The 9,989-nt window shown below is 40.9% G+C and overlaps 1 long non-coding RNA gene across 1 annotated transcript; it reads left to right on the forward strand.

Moving 5' to 3' along the window:
* Positions 1 to 1,621: 1,621 nt before the first annotated feature.
* Positions 1,622 to 4,869, forward strand: LOC120643990. The gene is made up of 4 exons (XR_005663274.1): positions 1,622 to 2,224; positions 2,333 to 2,500; positions 2,598 to 2,723; positions 4,398 to 4,869. It is a non-coding gene; the product is annotated as an uncharacterized LOC120643990 (long non-coding RNA).
* The last annotated feature ends 5,120 nt before the right edge of the window (positions 4,870 to 9,989 follow it).

Genomic DNA, 9,989 nt, shown 5'->3' on the forward strand with positions numbered 1-9,989 from the left:
ACTGTCTCTTTGTGAATCCACTAGAACCTGACCTAATTCATCAGGTGGTTGGTCTTTTGCTGCATTTTCTCCAGCCTCGTCCATTTCTTCAGCATCGTCCATGGGTTCATCTTCAAAGGCTCCCGCTTCATATAAGTGAGCCCAATCTATAATATTATCATCATTATCTCCTTCACCATCTTGCATCACAACTCCAGATTCACCGTGCTTGGTCCAAAGGGTATAGTTAACCAGGAAACCCTTTTCATAAATGTGAGCATGTAGAGTGCTTCTCTTAGAGTATTTCTTTTTATTTTGGCAAATGCGCCATGGACAACACATGAAACCTTTCGATAACTTGTGGGCCTCCGCCACATCGAGAAAAGACTTTAGCCCATTAATCCATGCCATGGTGCACCGGTTGCCGTACATCCATTGTCGGTCCATCGATCTACAAATTTGTATTAAGTAAAAACATTATTTTACTTGTATTCATATCATTTAATTTGGCACATAACATAATGAAATACAAAAGCTATTTCTGCGAATTTAACATTGAAATACAAAAGGTCCAAATATCCATCACATAACATGTGTTAAATTACACAACATGATAAATAGAAGTCCAAATTAATATATAGATTACACTACATGCTATCTACCTAATACAAACTACTCATCATGAGATCTTTGGACCAATGCCCCGTGAACTGCCTCGCGAAGTCCTTACATGGAACAGTCATATTCCGCTAGCCCCGACTCTTCACGTCTTGCATTATATCGAGCCATCAACTCACAATGATCATCAGTACCATGCAACTCGACATTAAATTTACGATAAAATTTACGGCTTTCTTTCCCATGGGAGAATATATGAAAAGCTTTCTTAATCAAACGACGAATACGACCGCTAACAAGACCAACACGCTCTGCAGAGTGGAACTCAAGCGAATGACCGGTGCGCTGCAGTTCATTGCGTACTGCCGCACGAGCCGCAGCTCGACGCTCCATGGCATCATGTTGCAAAGGCATTTTTAAGAAATAATATTAATGACAATTCAATTATATATACAAAGAATGAAGACCATCAAACAGTTATTTGCCTCAGATATGTTACTTTCCATTTGACCTTGAGCTTGTAGTGTAAATTCATTTGCCTCGGATATTGATATCATCTAACTAAAAGCTTAACAACTACAAGCTAACCATGCCACTTCAAAAAAGATAGAAAAAATTTATTATAAATTATCCACATTCAACCTAGCCAATAGACCTTCTCCATATCAGAATGGTTAAAACCTACTGGCCTGCGCTCTCCCCTCCGCGTTTCACGCAAAAATTGGGACGCGTGTCGCACAGTCTGGAATTTGACATTTTTCTACAAAAGTCCTCTAGTTTCCTAAAAATCGCAACTGAACTCAAATCGTCCAGACCGCACTGTTGCCACGTTCTTATATTTTCCACAAATAACCTCACACGAATGTTTATTTGGACATGAAGAAGAAAAAAACGATAATACTATCACATTTGCAAAAGCACCCCCGCAAAGCAATTTCCACTTGCCCCCTCCCGCGACCCCGAACCCTAACCCCCTGTCCGTCCCTATCTCGCGGCGCCCTCTCAGCCTCTCCCTCCCTCCCTCTCCTCTCCCTGCCGCGGTGCCGCCGCCCTTTCTCTGCTCTTTGCCTGCCCACCGCCGCCTCGCCTCCCCTTCTCCCTCTCCGCCTGCCTCCATCGCCCCTCCCCGTCGCCGCCCGCTCCCGTGCCGGATCCAGATTCGGCGCGACGGCGTGCTGCTCGATAGAGGCGCAGAGCGCAGGCATGAGCGGCGGCGCGCATGGGTAGCAGGGTGCTCCCCTAGCGGCAGTAGTGCCGTGAGCTCGCCGCCAGGAGGCAGCTCGACCTCCGCCCCAAATGAGCGCAGTCACACTCGCCCACCCCACGACTCCTCTCCCAAATCGGCGTCGGGACGCTCGCCCAACCCGCGAGGCCGTGACTTCTTCTCCTCCCCGTGCCTCTTGCCAACGCGCCGCCTCCTCCTTGACCGTGAATCCTTCCACCACCCAGCTCCTCCACCCACAGCTTCTTTTGTGCCTCCCCTCTCCTAAAGTTTCGCGCAATCCATCCAGTTCCTCGTGGAGGAAGTGATATAGGCAGGGATGGCGTCCGAGGAGGAGGCGGATGGATCTGCAATGGAGGCCTTCTCTCAGCAAATTTGCACGTGTAGGACCTGGTGGTTGCACAGGTGAGGCGTCGATTTACCTTCCTCACTCGGGCGCCGCTTCCTGTGGTGCTTCCCCACCTGTCTTCAAAGCTCGATGGCGACGCACTGATGATTGGTTTTGACGGACAGAAATTGGAGATGGCTCATCCTGTCGACTCCCTCTCTACTTCGCACGTTCACTGATGATTAGTATTGATGGACAGCTCACGTCTTCACTGCTGGTCACAGATCATATAGAAAATACTAGATCAAGGGGGCCTCCCTGCTATTGTTGGCAGCACAAACTTCTACATCCAGGTAACTTTGATTTACCGGCATGCATTTATGTATGCTCTTATGTTCATGGACTGCACTATCTGATTTATTGCCGTATTTTTGCCCTTCAATATCCTAGGCCCTTATTAGCCCAATCACGAGCACTAGGAGCTCAAGAACGCACTGGCCACCGTGGTCCCGCCCACCAACCCCATGGAGCTCACCAACCATGACCTCGAGCAGTTCCAAACCGTGCCTGCTTCAGGTGACATCCAATCTAATGTTTTCGTCCATTTTTTTTCAATTTAATTAGAGTAGAAATTTTGTTTCTGAAATTTTAATCAACTCTAATCTAGGAGTATATGTGTACATTATGATTCGCCATAATTGCCACATTTCCTCGAGACACCATAATCCATATAGCGCCTTCCGCAAAATTAGTAATTGTACCTATCCAGTTCATGATAATAAGATTGCCCAAGATGCTGGTTCAATATGGGCATAGATTTTTATTGATTAACGACCGGTTCAAGATGTCAGCTACAGCTATCAGAGAAATTATACAGTTCCTTTGGAAGATTTTTTTCCTATTCTATTCATTGTCAGAGATAGCACTCAATGGACATAATTCATTTGCTGTGAGCTTGCAATGAAACAAAGAAATTGACGCTTCTACGCATTTGGATTGGACATGCTGACATGCATAGGGAGTGTAGGTTCTTTTGCGGCATTAGCTCGCATCAATTTTGTTTATTTTGCACCTATAGATGCATGCAATTTGGTTATTTTAGATGTTAATGCTCTATTAGAATTCCTTCACATGCTGGCATTCGTAGTTTACATTTTTGGGTGAACTATTGTCCTGTAGCATTAGCACAGATAACTCACCAGTTAGGTAGTTAACAAATGATTCTACTGCTCAATAGTGTGGAGAGATAAGAAGTGAGAAGCTTGAGGGACTGTTTTGTAGAGGAACCATACTTAGATGGAAAATGAACTTGAAGCAGGAAAAGCATAGAGTCCTTACTACAATGTAGGGTGACTTCTCATGGCGTTCTTATTAATTGAATATGTTGTTTGTATCAATCATTTAAGTTCTGGACAATTTTTCTAGATGACAGCTTCATGGCAAGGTCAAATAGGTTTATTCATGAAGCATGGCAAAGAATATTGATGCTTTTACAATTAGGTGTGGCTGAGCATGAGCGTCAATGTAGAGATCCTGTAGAGATTTGTTGGGTGTTTCTATAGTTGTTAGGGTTCAGTACTACTATAGTTTAACATGTCAATTGGGCCATATTGTGATTTGTTTCTGTTACAGCGATATACTTTGGTAACACAATAACAATATAGCGTATTTTGGCTGCCACTGTAGCGTTAGACAGTATCACCTTTCAAGTTAATGTAGTGGTGGGAGAGGTGACAGATGTTTGTGGCAACTGAGATGTTTGTGGCATTCATACTTTTAAATAAGTTTATACCAGTGCAAAGTGCTGCATCCTAGCTTCTGAGTATTTATTACATCATCTTATATGTGAACAGTGAAGAGATTTGAGGGGTAAAATCATTCAAGCTACATGATTACTCTAGAACATAATCTTAATAATACTTTCATTAACTGGGCATAATGTGACATTTTTATGAGAAGTAAAATGGATCGACAAGGCATATAACCACATGAACTCGCTGATCAAAGTGGCTAAGCGAGACAACTTAAACAAAATGCAGTAAGAAGACACAGAAGATAGAGAAACAATCGAGTGTTACTATTTTGTTGACCTTTTTTAATTAGCAACTTGCCGGCCTGTTTTTAGAAACCATGCAAGTAACTCATCATTTGGAAGTTGTTCCATCTACTTGACACATGCTAGACATTAAATTATTATCTTTTGTAGTGGATGATGAGTAATGAAGCTCATGTTGATTTTGTCTCTACCAGTTGCGGCTAGCTTCTGTGTGCCCTTCGTCTCCGGCAAGAAGAGTTCGGACCTGAAGTCTGCATCGACTTTGGCCTGCAAAGTTTGTACCATGGTGATTTGCTTTTGGTTTTAGTTAGTATTTAAAGCTGTCAGCTAGGTTGTTTGGTAGCTATGCACACTTGCTGTTGCAGGTAGATTTATGGTGCTCGGATGTGCTATAATATGGATGCTCCAAATGCCGGACCGACACCTGATGGTAGGATAGATTGGTGCTCAGATGTAACTATGGTGATTGGATGTACTATGATGTTGATGATTGAGATGCCGGATAGACACCCGATGGATAGAATAGCTTCATGCTCGAATGTATTGTAATATTTTGTATTTAGATGCCAGAAAGACACCTAATACACCTAATGGCTAGGATAGTTTTTTGTGCTCAAATGTGCTGTAATATTTATGATTCAAATGCTAGATAGATAGTTAACATGATGATGATGTGTTTGCTACGTGATATGGTACCTTCGTATTGAATTCATCTTATACCATGTATATAGTTTAATTATTACTTTTTATTATCTTATATTTATATACATTTGATTGTTCAAACGGCAGGGCGCGCATCGCGCGCCGAATGTTCTAGTTCAAGTAATGGATGCTATACATCTCAAATCCATGAATAAATCAAAAAATGATGCTCATTCTCGCTACTTCTAAAAATCACAAATTTCCCTAACTATGGAGCATTAAAAAAATAATGAAGACCGTCAAACAAGATAGGACGCAGTTGCAAATCTTTGGTGCACTTGGATGAGTGAAATCCCCACAAAATTTGAGAAAATGGGGCAGCACCTCCTCTCTAGCACGCCATGGGAAGAAAGCCCGAGCTCGGTCAAATGGTTGGCTCGGGCTCGGGGAAGAAGAAGACGAGCTGAATAATAGTGGGCGCATTTGTACCGGCTGGTGGCTCCAGCCGGCACTAGAAGCCTCTATTTAGTGCTGGCTGGAGCCACCAGCCGGTACTAACTGACCTCGGCTCCACTTAGTACCGGTTGGTAACTCCAGCCGGTGCTAAGTGGTCGCTTAGCCGTTGCGCCGGCCGTCGGCAGTGCACTTTAGTGCCGGCTAGTGGATCCAGCCGGTACTAAAAAGCTCCCTGGGGCAGCGTAGTTTTGGCCCAGTACTAAAGGGGCACGTTAGTACCGGACCAAAGTGTGCCGGGTACTAACTGCTTGGGACGAATGAGACATTTTCAAGCAATGTCATGTGCTAACGTGCCATCGTTATAAAAAAATTAGTGCTCACGTAACCAGAAATTCTAGATGGGCTACCCAAACTAAATATCTTGTCATCACCCATAAAACTATATGGTAATTGATGGCTAAGAAACAATCCTGTGTGGAGCCGTAGAAGTTAGCAACGCTACCTACAGATGACGTCATTACTAGAAAACAAGTCTTAGGTCCACCCTAAAAGTAGCAAAGGTACCGGTTCATCTCCATACCGGTATTTTTGGGGTGGATGAAATCTTTGAATGAGCCTTAGGTACCGGTTGGTATTATCAACCGGTACCTAAAGCTCTCTATAGGTACCGGGTGGTAACTTTTATATTAGTACCGAGTGGTACCACCAACCGGTACCTTTAGACGAGTCTTAGGTACCGGTTGGTAACACCAACCGGTACATTAGTCTCATCCATGGGTTACTTCAAAAGGAAAGCATCTCCTTCTCAATCAGAAGAACTGTGTAGCTAAGATGGTAAAGGAGCAACGCACAAGGCTAGAGGTCGCGAGTTCAAATCCCAGCCAAAGAAAATATTTTTCGTGAATTTTGGAGGCCTTAGGTACCGGTTAATTTACCCGGTACCAAAGGGCACCTGCAACCGGTGCCTTCAGCCATTTTTCTAGTAGTGCGTCGAGCCTCGCCTTTTCATCTAACCCCCTATGTTTTATAATATTATATAGAATATAGATGGTTTATTGTGAATATCATGATGGACGAACAACATAGGTTCTTTTGGAACATATTTTAGAACTATCTGTCAACGTACTTTCAAAATAAGATGAAAAGCCTTTTCTATATCTCTATATCTATGCTATAAAAGTTGAAACAACTGAAATCATTTTCCACCAAGATTAGGCCCATCATAGCCCTCACATAGGTTCCACTTGTCAGGCCAAAAGATTTGACGAAATGGTGTGGAGTCCTATTTTTTGATAGTTGGAAAATATTTTCACCAAAATTCTTATTCTTTCTACACCAAGCATTCATCTACCCACTCTTGTACCCGCATTATTTTCCTTGGGCACACGCTTTACTTTTCTTTGCATATGTATTCACCCATAATTCGCATCATTATTTGTCTTGGAATGATAATAATTGACATTATTGTTTTATGAAAAGGAAAAGAAAGATATGTATTATTTTTGGAAGAAAAATAAATGACACTGTTGGCTTGATAGAAGAAAAATTAAATACGTGCATGCGGCACATACATCTCCACTAGTAAGCTTAGAAGAAAACGTGTTGCATGCAAGGATGGAGATAATGACAACTCATGCTAGCCTAATTCAAAGGCAAAATTGGAAAGCAAACACTATGATCCGCATATGTACCATATATAAGCTTGACATGCATATAGCAATTGCATTTAATATTGATTGATTGATGATTGAATCAGTTTATTCCTAATATAAGATATGGTGCGTATTGATCATGTCATCTCTGCTAGATAGAATTTGGATCCTCCCATGGACAACAGGAGGAAAGATAAGCATGAAAGGCGAACCAAGGGAATGCCTTGAGTGACGAGCATGGAAAAAAGAAAGGTAATAAATGAAACTCTCGTGCGACATGAGAATAAGTTTAGAAGGAAATGTGTTGCATGCAAGGAAGGAAACAGTGACAACTCAAGCAAGCTTAATTCAAAGGAAAAATTGGAAGCAATCACCCTATCCGCATGTGTACCACATATAAGCCTACCATGCATTTAGCAATGCATTTAATATTAATTGATTGATTAATATAACATAATATTAATTGATTGATTGATTAAGGAGTTGTTTGGTTCCATGCACTGTAGCAAATTATGGATTAATTAGGCTCATTAGATTCGTCTCGCGAATTAGCACTCAACTGTCAAAAAAATTATAAATAGATTTTATTTGATACTCTAAAATAGTAAAATTCCTTTTAATGTGATACGAACTTTAAAAAAGTCTCTGTAAACAAACAGGGCCTAATATAACATAAGACAGTTGGAAAGTCAACTCCCGCTTTAGCGACGCATGAAGTGCCATCAACTTTATTGTAATCGTCCAATCCAGTCAGGCAGTTCACCTTGCTGTTGGGGAATGGTTCATCGATTTCTTGGCACGCCGTCGTGTAGAGTGTTTTGATCTCTTTGTCTTATAACCTAACCCATCATATGGATTCGTTCCTATACATTTTAATTCTTAGGATAGAGTAGAATAGGTTTTTGATTCTGCATTCCATATAATTTTGTGCTTTGCATTTATCGTTGGTTGAAGAAAATGAAATGAAATATTTGTTGTTAATGGAATCTATTAGATTCTTTCCCCTGCTTGTGACTCGCACATAGCTCCTGTGTATGGAATTGCATGATGCAACAAAATTTTATTATTTGTTTCTGATAACTAGCGGAGATGTGGCACGTATTTAATTTACCTCATCAAGCAACATTCCAATTTTTCCTTCCAAAAATAATACACGTGCATGATGTGCAAAGGAAAGTAGAGTGTGTGCCAAAGGAAAATAATACGTGGGTACAAGAGGTGGGTAGATTAATGCTTGATGTAAAAAATATTAGAATTTTGGTGAAAATATTTTACTTCTATCAATTTCGTGGGTCTACACTCTCTTTCGTCAAAACTTTGGGCTGACAAGTGATACCTCCGTGAGGAGTACGGTAGGCCTAATCTTGGTGAGAAAGAATTTCAATTATTTTAACTTTTATAGTATATATTTTTTAGTAGTTGTTTGATTTAATTTAATTATTTTAAATAATTTAACTTTAAATATGTACATGTGGCATGTACATCTCTACTGGTGTAGAGAAACTGCACGGCATTTTTTTTTTGTTTTTCTAGGATGCGTTTGGGTGCTCTTTTTGCCTCTTAAACGAACCGGCAGTCGCGTATGCGAGCCCATGCTGATCACGCCCTTTTTATTTCAAAGCCAGCCTTGCCCTTGGACAAACTTTTAGAGTTGATTCAAACAGTGATGAAGGCTAGTGGTAATGGGCTGACCATTAGTGGGTACGCTGGGCCTCGCTTCACCGCGCAGCCCATGAGTTCAGGCTGTTTTCCCGCTGTTGCTAGTGCTCCCTCAACCAAAACATGCATGGTTCCATTTCGTCGGAATTTCATACATTCCCAGGACTTAAAATTGCATAATCTCAAACACAAAGGATATCATCAGTCACGTCAAATAATTAATCTCCAAATTAAGCCATGGCAAAAGAATAAGTAATTCCTAAATATCACTCGAGTGATTATCGTTTCTCTCGTCATCAATTGATTTTGTACCACTACAAAAAAACTATTTAATCTGTAGCTGTAGTTGGAAGGCCACAGTTCGACACTTAAGTAAGGTGAGCTTTTTGACCTTTTAAGCTGATAGTTGCCACCGGTTTATTTATTCTTTTTCCTATCACCGCCGGTAGTTGCCATCATTTTTTTCTTATTTTCCCTGCCGCCGCCGGTACTACAGATGGTTACGGACCGTCGCGGGGAGGAAGCAGACTGAGCGTACAGAAATATTAAAGTAGGCAAAAATTAATTTTTAGAAAAAATATGAGAGCTCTTCCTATTTCTCAACATAAATTTAGAAATTGAATAAAACTTAATTTAAGATTGAACAGAAAAAAATATGTAGCAACTTGGATGCATAAGTATGATATTAAATATGTGATGATTTTTGTATTCACTCTATGACGATATTGGTGGTCCCTCATATAATCTGGGCCCAAAATCAAGCCCGAATAGGCCATCAACATATCTGTAATGTTATCTGAAAACGTCAAAGAAAATCCGTGACGAATTAAATAGTTTCTTATAGAGTATGTTGTGATTCTGATTCTGATTCTAATGTTGCATCCCGTGCTGTACATCAACAGGGGTAAGGTGGGCACCCGCACAGGGCCCCAAATATTTGCGGCCCTCCAAATCCTATAATTAATTAGCTAATTATGCGCTTAACTATAAAAAAATAAAAGATTCACTGAAGCCCATACAAGTGATGTATGCGCTTAAGATTTTTATGTGGTACTTGATTAAAGGGGTTACTCTCACTAAGGACAATTTAGCTAGACGGCGATGGAAAGGGAGTTTAAAATGTTGTTGCAATCTTAATGAAATAATACAACCTCTTTTTTTCGATTGCCAAAACGCTAAATTTTTGTGGAGAATGATAAGTGTTGTTTTTAATTTTCCTATGCCATTAAATGTGAACCATATGTTTACTCACTGGTTAAATGGGCTGAGGAAATAACGCAAACATCAGGCCTCAGTGGGAGCATGTGCCATCTTATGGGCGATTTAGCTAACTCGAAACGACATTACTTTTAACTGTGCGCGAGTTTCTTCGTCTCT

This window comes from Panicum virgatum, chromosome 8K (genome assembly GCF_016808335.1).
Source record: "Panicum virgatum strain AP13 chromosome 8K, P.virgatum_v5, whole genome shotgun sequence".
Taxonomy (NCBI): Eukaryota; Viridiplantae; Streptophyta; class Magnoliopsida; order Poales; family Poaceae; genus Panicum; species Panicum virgatum.